Here is a 13,181-nt window from a genome sequence, read left to right as displayed (position 1 = left end):
GTCTCGCGAGACTTTCCGCCCTAGTGCTGCGTGAAGGAAGAATGGGGAGGAAACGCCAAGAATGTGCCACGCCCCACCTACAGCGACTGCGCAGGCTCCAGCGAAGCGCTGTGGGCTTGGTGCGGGCGCAGACGTCCTACCCCGTCTGGTCAGCGCTAGTCAGGGTTGGTTTTCGGGTGTTTTTTTGTTTTGTGTTTGTTTTGTCTTGTCTTGCTTGGTTTGCCTCCTAAGGACAGTACCTTTTGGAGGGACAGTGTCAGTAGAAGGAGAGACGGTGGGAGAGTTCCATGGTGTGCTGGCCTGACAGCGCATTGGCCTGTGTGCCTTCTGAAGGCTCTGCGCTGTGGTACTTGTCTTCTGGTTCTACGAATTTCAATCAGTGTGACAGTGCCTAAAAGCATCACAGACAACCACAGTTTACATGTATAAGACAGTATGACAGTTATAATGGCCTTAAACACTTGAACCGTCACCATGCACAAGTACAGTGCTAAACTTTTCACGGATTGTCTCACTTAAGCCAGCCAACAGCCTTATAAGGTAGGTGTTATTATCTTTTCCTACAAAGGAACACAAAGCCCCATGAAGAAAAATGCCTTGGCCAAGTGGTAGAACTAGAATTTGAACTAGTGGAGTCTGATGCTGGAGTCCAAGCCTGTATGTTTGTTTAGATAATAATTTTAAATTTTGTAAACGTGATGCCTATTCATTATTCAAAAATTTGAGGGAGTTCCTGTTGTGGTGTAGTGGAAATGAATCCAACTAGTATCCATGAGGATGCTGTTTGATTCCCGGCCTCCCTCAGTGGGTTAAGGATCCGGCATTGCCCTGAGCTATGGTGTAGGTTGCAGGCTTGGCTTGGATCCCTCGTTGCTGTGACTGTGGTGTAGGCCGGCAGCTATAGCCCTAATTCGACCCCTAGCCTGGAAACTTCCATATGCCATGGTGTGAGGCCCTTAAAAAAAAAAAAAAAAAATTGAGGCATCGGAAATAATAATAACCAACATTTAGTGAGCACTTCTGAGACCTAGCAACTATTCTATGCATCAGGTGGTGCTTTTGAGCCTATCTTTTCTTACCTACTTGAGGACTTAGACATAGGTCCTCATTTTCATTATCATTTTTTTGCTTCCCTTTGGATCTTTCCCATCAACAAATAACATGCTATTATGATCTCCATCTCAAAAAATAATCCTAACCTTCTTTGACCCCCATCACCTACCACCTCATTTGGTTCCCTTGATAACAAAAATCCTGAGAAAAAAAATTTAGACTCATTATCTTCATTTTCTTACTCTTTATTCTAACTTTTCCCACCTCAGGTTTTGGTCCCACCGCTCCAGTGAAATGGCTCTTCTCAACGTCACCAGTGAGTTCTGTCTTGCAAAATTCATTATTCAGTCCTCATTTCTCTCAACAATGGACAGAATTGATAGCTCTCCTTGGGTCTTCTTAGGTCTTAGGGTGCCACACCCTCCCTACCTTTCTCTTCTCAATTTCCTTTGCAGACTTCTCTTTCTGACTGAGATCGGCCCTGCTACATAAAGGGTTGATCTGGGCTTGAAGACTGGCAACAATGGTATGTCTTTATGTTGCTCACAGTGTAGCCACACAGATGCATTTGGGGTCTGAATGGACCAGATGCTCCTTCATTTGTCATCACTCCCATGTTCTTGAATAAATGCACCCTGATTTTCCCTCCCATTTGACAAAGATTCCTCAACTCAGAAGTCAGGAAAGTACCATTCTAGCTAAGGCCAATCCTGAATCCTGACTGACTGAAATTTGGTAATCTATGATGTATCTGAACTTCATTTTTCTCCTTTGTTACATGAGAAACATTTCATTTATGTTTCTTCCAAATCTAATATTTTTAAAAATATTTCAAACTTTTAGCTGAGTGGCCACAATGTGCTAGGCGTAATGCAAGGGTATTATCACAGTTGTGGTAATCACCACTTAACTCTGGAAGATTCTCACAGTGTAGCAGGGGGTTGAATAAAGACAAATATGACTAATCACAGGGCTGTATATAAATGTCATGTGAAGAGTATATACCCAGCACTAAAGGAGGTGTGTAATGGGAGAGGTCTGTTCCTTTAATGCTTGACTGTGCAGATAACACTTGAGCAAGACCTTGAAGGATGGCCAAGCTAAGGAGGAGTGCATGCAAGGTGGGGGCAGCATTAGGAAAATCGCAGAAGCTGCCCATATCAAAATTCAAGTCAGTCTTTAGGAATCATCTGGGTGCTGCTTATACCACCACTGGACACTAGATGTCACAAGCGAGAAGAATTCGAGATGGTCCCTGCTTGTTTGGATTTATGGTTCCAGATGCAGATCTGCATATTCAGATGAAGCCCATGTACCCTGTGCTAAATGCCAGGGGTCAGTGGGAAAAAATGCATCCCTCATTTTCAGTTTACATAGTAAGAGATGGGATTATGCCTTCTCATAAAGAGTAGTGGATTCATCAAGCATAAGAAAGGAATTTAGATGCTGGGAACACAATTCCTAATATTGCTATAATATTATTCTAATATTAATAACATTTGTAATTGTATGTTTCCTAATGTCATAGCTGCTCAAAACAGGTATAGACTGTTGTAGGAAACTGGCCATCGCTCCTTCAGTATGACTGCTCTAGTGGAAACAAGAGGACTGGTTATCAAAAATGGTGTAGTAGGGAGTGTTGAATTGCACTGAAGCTGCGTATGTTTTGACATAAACTTATTGAATAAGTTTGTTTTGGTGCCACGGGTGAATAGGCTCTGTCCTCAGGGAACTTAGAATTTAGTGGAAGGGGCATTTACCAAACTGTAAATCAGAGTATGACTTACACTTTCTTTTTCCTTCATGTAATTAAAGGGAGCTCCAAGCTAGTCTTTTTGAGGCCAAAGAAGAACAAGCCTAGGACTCTGAGACAAGGAGTTTGCAACTAATAACCGGATTTATTTACAAAATTCTATGATTTATGGGATGGACCAGGAGAAAAAGTTTTGGAAGTTACACTCGAAGTTGTGGGCATTAAACCAAGGAGAATGGCAGAGGTCAAGGAAGAGCCTTAGAGAGAGTGAAGAGAGAGCTGCATGCAGGACGTTGGTCCTTGTCTTAATCTATGGAGCAGGAGGAGGATAAGCATCCAATAAAAGAAACAAAAGAGCCATCTGAGAGCGATCAGGAAATTGATGTCGCAGCTCCCTCTGTGATGATTTAATGTCACAGTGGAGAATTGTATCAGGAGGTGGGTTTGACTATTTACTAGTGATAATGACCATGACAGCCTGGTCTGCGGTCTCTCCTGGCTCTGCTGTGTACAGCACCAGCTTCGCTCTCCATGAGCCCCACTGCTATATTCCTTTTCCCCCTGAGTAGGCCCGTTTCTCACTCAGAGCAAAGGTGCACCATCCCAACATTGTGGACGTTTATTGGTTAACGTTTCTGTATCAGTTCCCTCCTCTTCTGCCTGCCCAGAGCATTCTGATTATTCTTTGGGTAAGCCATTTTCCCCTCTATTTTCAGCAATGTGGATTATTTAAAATTGATCCACCCCTCCAGTTCTAGGGTGACTCTTTATAGTAATTGGCTCAGGGATGTGCATGTGACTAAATCCAAGTGGATGAAATAAAATGAGATATTCCCTGGGACTGCTGGAAAAAATGGATTTTGTTAACGCCTTCTGTACTTAAACTTTTGTAGCTCAGAGCTTCTGGATGCCATTTTGGGTCCATGAACCTAAAGTAAGCTCGAAGCAGAATCAAAAGCAGAGCTAATAAACAGAGAGGAAGAAATGTCTTGGCCATGCTATTTGGGCCCTCCATCAAGCTCCGCTTTAAGCAAGAGATATCCCTGAGTGATTTAGTTTTTGCTCATATAGCTTCAATTCGACTTTTCTATTACTTGCAACATTAAGAGTTTTAACCAGTACATTCAATAATACGTATGTCTAAACTTGAACTAATCAATCTGTCAATTTGCCACTTTACATGTAGGGGTTTATGAGGCTAAATCTGAAGTTTGCTAACTTCTAGAGTTAGGATCTATTGATGGCTCTTCAGAGAAAAATGCCTTAGTTGAACCAAAAGGAAGATTTATCCTAAATAAAGGGGCCTAATCTATGGTGGAGGAAGAATAAGGATGCAAACAGCTTGTATGTAATCCCTTTCTTGGCACCATTTCACATTACCATTACACTCCTGTTAAGCTCACTTCTTCAGTTGATTTTAGCATGTAAGCCAGTTAACATTCAGTTGCAGTGTTTATATCAGTTACAGTTTTTACTTGCCAAGAATAGTACCCACTCTAGTTAGTTCAAGATACATATGTATATTAAAAAATTCCAGGAGTTCCTGTCGTGGCTCAGTGATTAACAAATCCAATTCGGAACCATGAGGTTGTGGGTTCAATCTCTGGCCTCGCTCAGTGGTTTAAGGATCTGGCATTGCCATGAGCTGTGGTGTAGGTCTCAGATGCGGCTCAGATCTGGCATTGCTGTGGCTCTGGTGTAGGCCGGCAGCAACAGCTCTGATTAGACCTCCAGCCTGGGAACCTCCATACGTGCGGGTACGGCCCTATAAAGACAAGAAAAGAAAAGAAAAGAAAAGATTCCAGAGTCCTGATTCTTGTAGACCTTCACAAGACTGCAGTTTCTGCTTTTGACCTCCTATCTTCCAGTATCAGTAATATTCCTTTTATGTTATGACAGTACCTCAACTGGTTGGGGCTCTTTATCCAGCACAGTGACCAAAATCTACACTGGTGAATAAAACATATTCACTAGCTAAGATTGATATTATTGTGCTGTTGGCCAAAATTTATTTCGTCTGACTCAAAGTCCTATTTTTCCTCTGGGAGCTCGAAACTGTTATACTACTTTTATGTTTGGAAAAAAGTGGTGACTGCTTTGATATTATAATGTTTATTTAGTTCCATGTATTTTATTCCTGGGAAAAACAACTTGGGAATATACACCAAATATATTGAATATACCTGTTGAGTAATACCTCCTGCCTGTTGCCACTAGGTGACAGTCTTTGCAAATATTTTTTCTGAAGGGAAGTCTTTCTGTTAACAGAAATTAGATTTTTTTTTTTCCTTTCCAGGTATTTTGTTATATATATATATAGTTTTAGTTGTTGTTTCCCTAATACTAGAACACACCCTCATACCATGCACGAAAATAAACTCAAAATAGCTTGAAGACTTAAATATAAGACAAGACACCATCAAACTCCTGAAAGAGAACATAGGCAAAACATTCTCTGACATCAACCTTACGAATATTTTCTCAGGTCAGTCTCCCAAAGCAACAGAAATAAGAGCAAAAATAAACCAATGCGACCTAGTCAAACTGACAAGCTTTTGCACAACAAAGTAAACCAAAAAGACAACTTACAGAATGGGAGAAAATAGTTTCAAATGATGCAACTGATAAGAAACTAGTTTCTGTTGGTAGAGATGGTTACTACGCTAGCATCAGCCAAATGCACGTATTATAACCTATACTCTTAGTCATTTGACATCATAGTTATTCCTCATCTGGATCACTTATCTCCTCCTACTTAGTTTATTCCATGCTGTAGACCGAATTGTGTTCCCTACAAATAGATATATTGAAGCCCTAACCCTCAGTATGACTGTATTTGGAGACAGGGTCTGGAGGAGGTAATTATGATTAAATGAGGTCATAAGGGTGAAGCCCTAATCCCGTAGAATTGGTGGCCTCTTATGAGAAGAGAAAGAGAGAGATGTTTCTTTCTCTCTGTGTGCATCACAGGAAAAAGGCCATGTAAGCACACAGTGAAGGGGCAACATCTCAGGCCAAGAAGAGAGCTCTCACCAGGAAATGAGCGGGCCAGTACCTTGATCTTGGACTTGCCAGGCTCCAGAACTGAGAAAGAAGTTCTCTCTCATTTAAGTTTTTTGTTATTGAAGCACAAGCAGACTGGTAAACTCCATCTCATCCTTTTTCCCTGAAGAAGTCCTATGACTAATGGTTAAGAATGCATGTTCTAGAGTCAGCATCTGGGTTCAGTCTCAGGCTCTGTTGCTTCCTCTTTTTGCCTTTGGCAAACTGCTTAGCCTCTCCAAGCCTCAGTTTCTTGGAGTACAAAATGAGATGATCCAAGTACCTAATTCAGCGGTTTGTCGTGTGGCTTAAATGATAGAGTACTTTTTAAATGCTTAGCATAATGTCAGTATATGGTGACTGTTATTATTAAGAGCATTGTCTCAGTTCAAATGTCACTCCCTCTGGGACCTCGTTTTGAATCCTTCGCCTAGGGAATGTTCTCTATATACAGTTCAGAGCACCCTGTGCTTATCCTTTGGAACAGTTACAATAGTTTGTTGTAAACTGTAATTGATGTCTGTGTTTCTCACTAAAATTGAAGCTCTTTGAGGATAGAAAAGGCCTATGTATGTTTTGCTCCCTACAATTTCTCCTAGCATGTATCTGGTGCTTGGGACATGTTAGATGCTAAAGTCAATTTTGATGAATGAACGAAAAATGCAATTTGTTGATTTAAATAGGGGTTCTGTAAACTTTTTGAGAGATCAAAGTCAAATAACTTGTAAAAAAATTACTATTCTTAATCCTGAGTGAAAAATTCTAAAAAGTTATTAATTATTTTCCATGAAACTGATTACATAACCCAGAAACAGGACACCAAATAGGTAGTTTAAGGTATTTGATACCTTCCAAAATTTTTATTGCTTAATTCATATATGGCATTGGGTCAGAGGAAGAGAGAGATGTCTTTCTTGAACTAGTATTTCTTCATTGAGAATTTATGGGTTGAAGTATTTTCTGTAAGTCAAGTGTTTTAAATTGTTTTAGGGATCTTTGTATATGATATAACCCTCTTGGGAAGTATAACCCAGTGGAATTACACTGGCACATAATCATTATTATTATATATGATTGAAGGCAGGGAGTTATGAAAGAGTAAAACAAAGAATCCTTAGCTAAAGTTCACTTTTCTGTAAATACAGACTTTCATTTATTAAGTTCTCTTAAAAGAGCCACCCTCAATGAACTTAACGTTTTAAAAGTCATGTTTTCCTAATATTTTATCATGTCTTGGACAGGTGTATTTCCTGCAAAACAAATCTGGCACATGTTGTCCTATTAATTTCCCTGAAACAGAAAATATTAAAAAGAGTATTCATTTCCATCAGTCCTTAAAGAACTTTGCTTATGTACTGATCAACTGTGTAAGAAGACACAAAAGCATAGTAATGAGGAATGTTAGTTATTTGTATTTAAAAGATAACTTTATCTTTTCAAATTCTCTCAAAACATGAGACGTGAAAGTATTTTTCAGGTTTTATGTACCTTATACAGACAGTAAAAGCTCCCTTTTTTCTCTATCATGGTGGTAAAACCTTAGACAGCTCTGATAATAGACATGATCCTCTTTGTATTAATCATTATTTTACCATTTATTTGCCTCTCCATTAAGAGTCAGGATGCTCAGACTCTGGCTTCATCTCAAATGAACCCCATCAACTCCCCCTTGACATGCTGTATGCTGGCAGTGTTTGGCGACTTTTGATAAATTGGTCAGTCTTGTGAAATACTTCCCTAAGCTCAGGGTCTGGAACTCGTCAGGTGTCCTCTCTGACAGTCATGTCTTCCCTTGGCTCTCAGATTACCCAACCAGCTGGAATAAAGCCCACATCCTCCCACAAAGCATGCTTCTTCGGAATTCAGATCTGTTGGCTTTTGGCACTAAAAAGCAATGCTCTTGCACTTTCTGTCAGATCAAGGCTGAATAATCTCTTGGGAGTGAGTAACCTTTTAAATGTTGGAAGACTAACTGTTTCAGGGATCAGTCTGCATTTAGCAATTTGTAGGAAAGATCAGAGGAATCCAGGGTCCCTTATGACCACATCTGAATATAGCCAGTCCCAGATTATTTCTTTTCCTTTTTGCAAATTAGTCTGGAGATTGGCATCACACTTGTCACCCGGTGTCAATCCATCAGTTTGTGCATAGAGCAGATCTTTATGTACAGAAGTATGGTTTCTGAATTATACTGGCACATAATCATTATTATTATATATGATTGAAGGCAGGGAGTTATGAAAGGGTCTTAGATGACTGTCCTCCTTCCACCTATAAAAGCCCTAGCAAAAGGATTAATAGATAGACTGTACACAGGCAGAGTTAAGCTCTGCCATTCATAGGGTTTAAATCTCCCAGCAAACATGGGAAAAATAGGTTGAAAAGTGACACCTAATTTATGCTTAAATATGGTCAGAAGGTTTGATTTTATTCCTACTGCCACAAAAGTAATTAGTGCTGCTTCCATTCTAAGAACTAGAAGTATATGGGCTTCAAAGAGTGGGCTCCAAACTTTGTTGTGCATTAAAACACCTGAGACGCTTTTATAACTCCTGATGCCCAGTCTGTACCCAATACTAATTGAATTGGAATGCCTGGGGGTGGCTGTCAGGCATCAGTGATTTTTAAAGATCCCTGGGGAGAAGGCAATATGCAGTAAAGTTTGGGAACCTGGGTGAAAACAGTCACATCCCCTACCAGACTTCAGCTTTTCTTCGTTGCTTCTTTAGATTAATGGTTCTCAATCTGCCTGCTCAGTAGAATTACCGGGCATCTTAAAATATTCCATTCTGATCCATTTGATCTAGGGCAGGGTGTAAGCATCATAAAAGTTGAGCATTTCCCCAAATGACTGTAATGTACAGCCATGGTGTAGAATCACTGGGCTAGCTGATCATATAAAAAGGTAGGATAAGATGGGTCCTGCAGTCTTTTTCTCACAATTAAGAGCTTTTCGCATTTTAAAATGTCTGTTCACTAACTTTGTTGAATGAATTTTCTCCTTCAGTTCACTTGGCTCTTAAGTCTGACAGTTTTTCTGAATCTACTGGTGATAGATTACCCAATAAAATGGAGGACAGACAATTAAATTTTATTTCAGCTAAACAATGAATAATTTTTTAATACAAGCATGTTCATGTAATGTTTGGGATGTATAATGAAAAAGACTTACTGTTTTCTGAAGTTCAAATTTAACTGGTGTCCTGTATTTTTATTTGCTGCATCTAACAGCAGTAATTGTAAGGAAAGCGTGGCTCATTCTGGGGGAAATTAGCAGCTGAATTTGGAGAGAATTCCATCTTTTCAGTCTTCAGGGTTTATCGCTGTTATTCTTTCTAGCTGCAGAAGTGGTAGATAAAAAGGCATCAGCAATTTGGGAATTAAAAACTGCTTAAAATCCCCTAGTGAGCCAAGAAGAACCACATTTCTCTTACTTAGAGTGTCACTGAGAGGGAGTATAGGCGGGGTAGAGGGTCATTGTGCAAGAAGACAGAATGTGGAAAGAGCTAAAGACCTGAATCTTGAGTATATGCATTTGTTGCAGCAACCCTGGTTCTGCACTCTCAAAAGGAATGCCATTTTGAGCCTTTTCTATGACTTTCAAGAACTTTAGAGTTGCTTTTTTTATGCTGTTTCTTTTTAATCTCTCTGAATATCAGATACTTGCTGCTTTGGCTGGAGTTGAGATAGTTTCCAGGTGAAACGGTTCTCATAACTTACTGAGTCTGAACTAATGGAAAGTTCAGAAGTGCCTGGCAATCCTGTAAGAACCTCCTAATCTCACAAGGCTTCCCAAGCAGCCTGGATGCCTTTCAGCTTCATCCTCTAGGACTCTTCACCACTAGCTGATTCCCCAAAATTCCTTCTTCCCCACCATCCCAAATAGGCCTTGAACTGTAAACAAAAGTCGTGGGTGGGTATATTTCTTGGCCAATAGCAGGCTCTATATAAAGGAAAAAGGAGTGAGATTTCGTGATAATTCCCAGAAAGCAGGTGTTATAATGACTTTACCAAATTTGAGCCTGACATTTTGATGAACAGCTCTCGAGTACCCCTCATCATTTCCTCCATGGAGGAGCTAGGCCCATAGGTAATACGTCAAATCCCCCTTTGCTAGTCCAAGCTTACTAATGGGAGGAGGTGAAACAGGTGAAGCACATTAACTTTTAACCTGTCAACAATGATTTTTTTTTTCACTAAGCATTAGATGTTTAAAAGGAAAATGCACATTGACAGAAAGGAAATAAGACAAAGAGTGACAGGAAAGGGCCAAAAGTTGGCCTGCATCATGGAACATATTTGCAAGCCAGCTGGGCCCACTTTGCGCAGATGTTTTTGGAGGAAGGAGAGGGATGGGCAGGTGTTCTAATGTTAGACGCTTCAGCAAAGCAGTGGAACATTTCTTTGCATGATGCCCCTTTTTTTGTGACTGGAGGTAGGTGTTGGGGTGGCCTTCAGAGGCTTTGGGGTAATTTTATTGTTCAAACTGTATTCAAGTAAATTGCCTACATTGATGTTAAGGCCTTTCCTCAAGTTCATTTAAAAGGGGTTAATTTACATTTTAGGATGCTCACTGTGAAAACCAAAGATCTGCATGTTTATTCACCTATGGATAATACAATACAGTCATCTTCAGCTATTCTGTTCATAAGTGAGAAATCATGTAGTTCTTTGGAGAAAATACTTCCAAAGTGGATTTCCTTGGGTTTAAATGTTGAGCTTCTTTTAGAGCAATATAGATGAATCCCTCTCTTCCAGATGGTTGGCTTGATCTTCCACTTTTTGTCTGAATGCTCCAGTAACACGTCTGTGCAGCATGCATTCCAGAAAATGGAAGGAGGTTAATTTGTCTATACAAGTTGGAGGTTTACAAATTGGTGGTTCACAGTTGTACTGTTTGGCCCACATAGTGCAGGGGAAAAACCAAAAAACAAAAAGCAACTTTGAACCAAAATTAGGAACTTGGAAATTCACACACACACACACACACACACACACACACACACACACACACATCTGGATTGCCAGCTTCTCTTGAAAAATCAGAAGATCTGGCTATGCTCTGCTCATATTCTTCCTGCCAACAATCTGGTGGATCTTTGTCTTTCTCTGGGCACATATTTTCCAGTTCACTTCAATCCCTGTCACTCAGTTGTTGGGTTTATTCATTCAGTGAAATGGGACAGATATAAGGAGACATTTATATTACCTGTTCATATGATTCCTATATGCATTTAAATTTGCGAACCATGATATGAGGCAAGACTGGCTTATATTGTTGCACCAGGGTCTTCCAAGCTGATTCTGTGATTCTTCTCTTTTGTACAAATGAAGTTCTTAATATTGTTATAGATTATCTGATGTGTTGCTTGAGGAGAGAACTTACTATATTGTAGTTCTAAAATTTGTGTCTGTCTTATTTCAATTTAGTCTTCTTAGTGTGTGAATGAATTTATGACTAACAGAATAACTCTTAGGGTTCATTTCTTCTTTGGCTATGTTTTCCTTGAGGGAGAATTAAAGCGATCATCTGGATGAGCTCATCTGTAAATAGAAAACAGAAATTAGTAATTTAAATATCAGAGGTAGTTGTCTGTACAGGTCAAATCTAGCAAAGAAGTGCTCAACTGCTGACTCTACTCACCTAGTATCAGAAAACTTTAGCACAGGAAGGGACTTTAGGGATAAAATTTGACCCTTAAAAGCTGAACTTAAGGGAGGTAAAGCAACTTCTTCTTTGTGGGGGAAGGAGGGAGGACCTCTTGAATTGTCCTTCTCCACTCCCCTCTGCCTGTTCCTTGGTGCATCTGAGACTAACCTCTGTTGACATGTGATCCCCAGAGTGCAGGTGGGAGTGGAGAGGAGTGCTCCTTTTGGCCCTGTGCACCTCATTCTCGCTTCTCCATTTAGCTAAGGCCTAGCTAGAGTTCCTGATGAGGCAGATCTCCCCTGAGCCTTCTTCTCAGACCCCCTTTTGTGCCCCGGGTACTCACTTTCTTCTCTTTAAGGAAGGAGAGTAAGATGACCCCCTGTATCACCATTACAAAATGTGAGCTGGGCAGTTAGAGGAAGCCCTCAAAATTCCCAAGTAGAGCTATCACAAGTTTAGCTTAAAGTAGTCTGTTCTTCATCACATCTATAGGTTGGTGTCAGAGCTGAGACCCAAACCCATTTCTTTTGACTTTGATGAAGCCAGTGTTATTTATGTTATCCTTAATTACCTCCAAATTATATAGATAATTTCAGGTTTATTTCTCAACTTTCACTCTTGTTCATTGTTTATTGCAATGAGCATTATTTACAAAAAATTATAACATTGTGACAAGTCCATATTTATAATTATCAAATTTGTGTATGATGAAATTATAACTCATTTCACAGGTACTTTTCTTGAAAATAAGATGAGCTTCAATAATGAAAAATTTATAATTCATATTTTAATAAAAAGGCTTCCAAACAACAGGAAATACTACCAGGAATTGTCTTTGCATGACTTTATTTTTTTAATGGAAGTTCCCAGGCCAGGGGTTAAATCGGAGCTGCAGCTGCCAGCCTACGCCATAACCACAGCAACAAAGGATCCCAGCCATGTCTGAGACCTGTATCGCAGCTCACAGCAACACCAGATCCTTAACCTACTGAGCAAGGCCAGGGATCAAACCACATCCTCATGGGTACTAGTTGAGTTCGTTTGTTTGACTTTAGATGGCTCCCACCACCGCTTCTTTCCTTTCTTTATCTCTGTTCCAAATTTTTCCTAGTGAACTTATGTCAGTTTTATAATTGTTAGAATTTTTGAACAGTTATATAATAGAAACAAAGGCAGATCCACTCTGATAAAGACATGAAGCATTTATGCGGAATTAAAATGTTCTCACACCTCATTCATTCCTATGAGTGGAATGTAAAGACCATTTCCTGTGACTCAACTATGCATACAAAGAGAAAGGATTTGACACTTTCCCACAGTGAAAGAAAAATGTCTGGTGGCTGTGATTGCAAGGGACATGTGCTCAGAGCTGCGACCTAGGGTGCATTCCAGGCTGAATAACACCCCCTTTAATGTTAAAAGTCCAGCAGTTCCAACTCACTCAGTTAGGATCCCTCATAGTATCTGGCTAATTGACTCAGGTCAGTCTTCTGAGATGGACTTTTATTTCCTCAGAAATTCCGGAACCTGAGAAGAATTCTAGCTTCGATTCACCTTTGTCTAGTGTTAGGGAACTTGAATACCTGACCTCTCTCCCAGAGGCTACTGCAGCAGCTGCATGGTTACCAGGGGAAGAGTGTACTTGGATGGAGAGAGAAAATACTTCTCTATAAATAATCTGTT

Source organism: Phacochoerus africanus, chromosome 1 (genome assembly GCF_016906955.1).
Source record: "Phacochoerus africanus isolate WHEZ1 chromosome 1, ROS_Pafr_v1, whole genome shotgun sequence".
In the NCBI taxonomy this organism is placed as follows: Eukaryota; Metazoa; Chordata; class Mammalia; order Artiodactyla; family Suidae; genus Phacochoerus; species Phacochoerus africanus.
The sequence above is the reverse complement of the archived record's forward strand: the minus strand, read 5'-3'. Positions refer to the sequence as shown.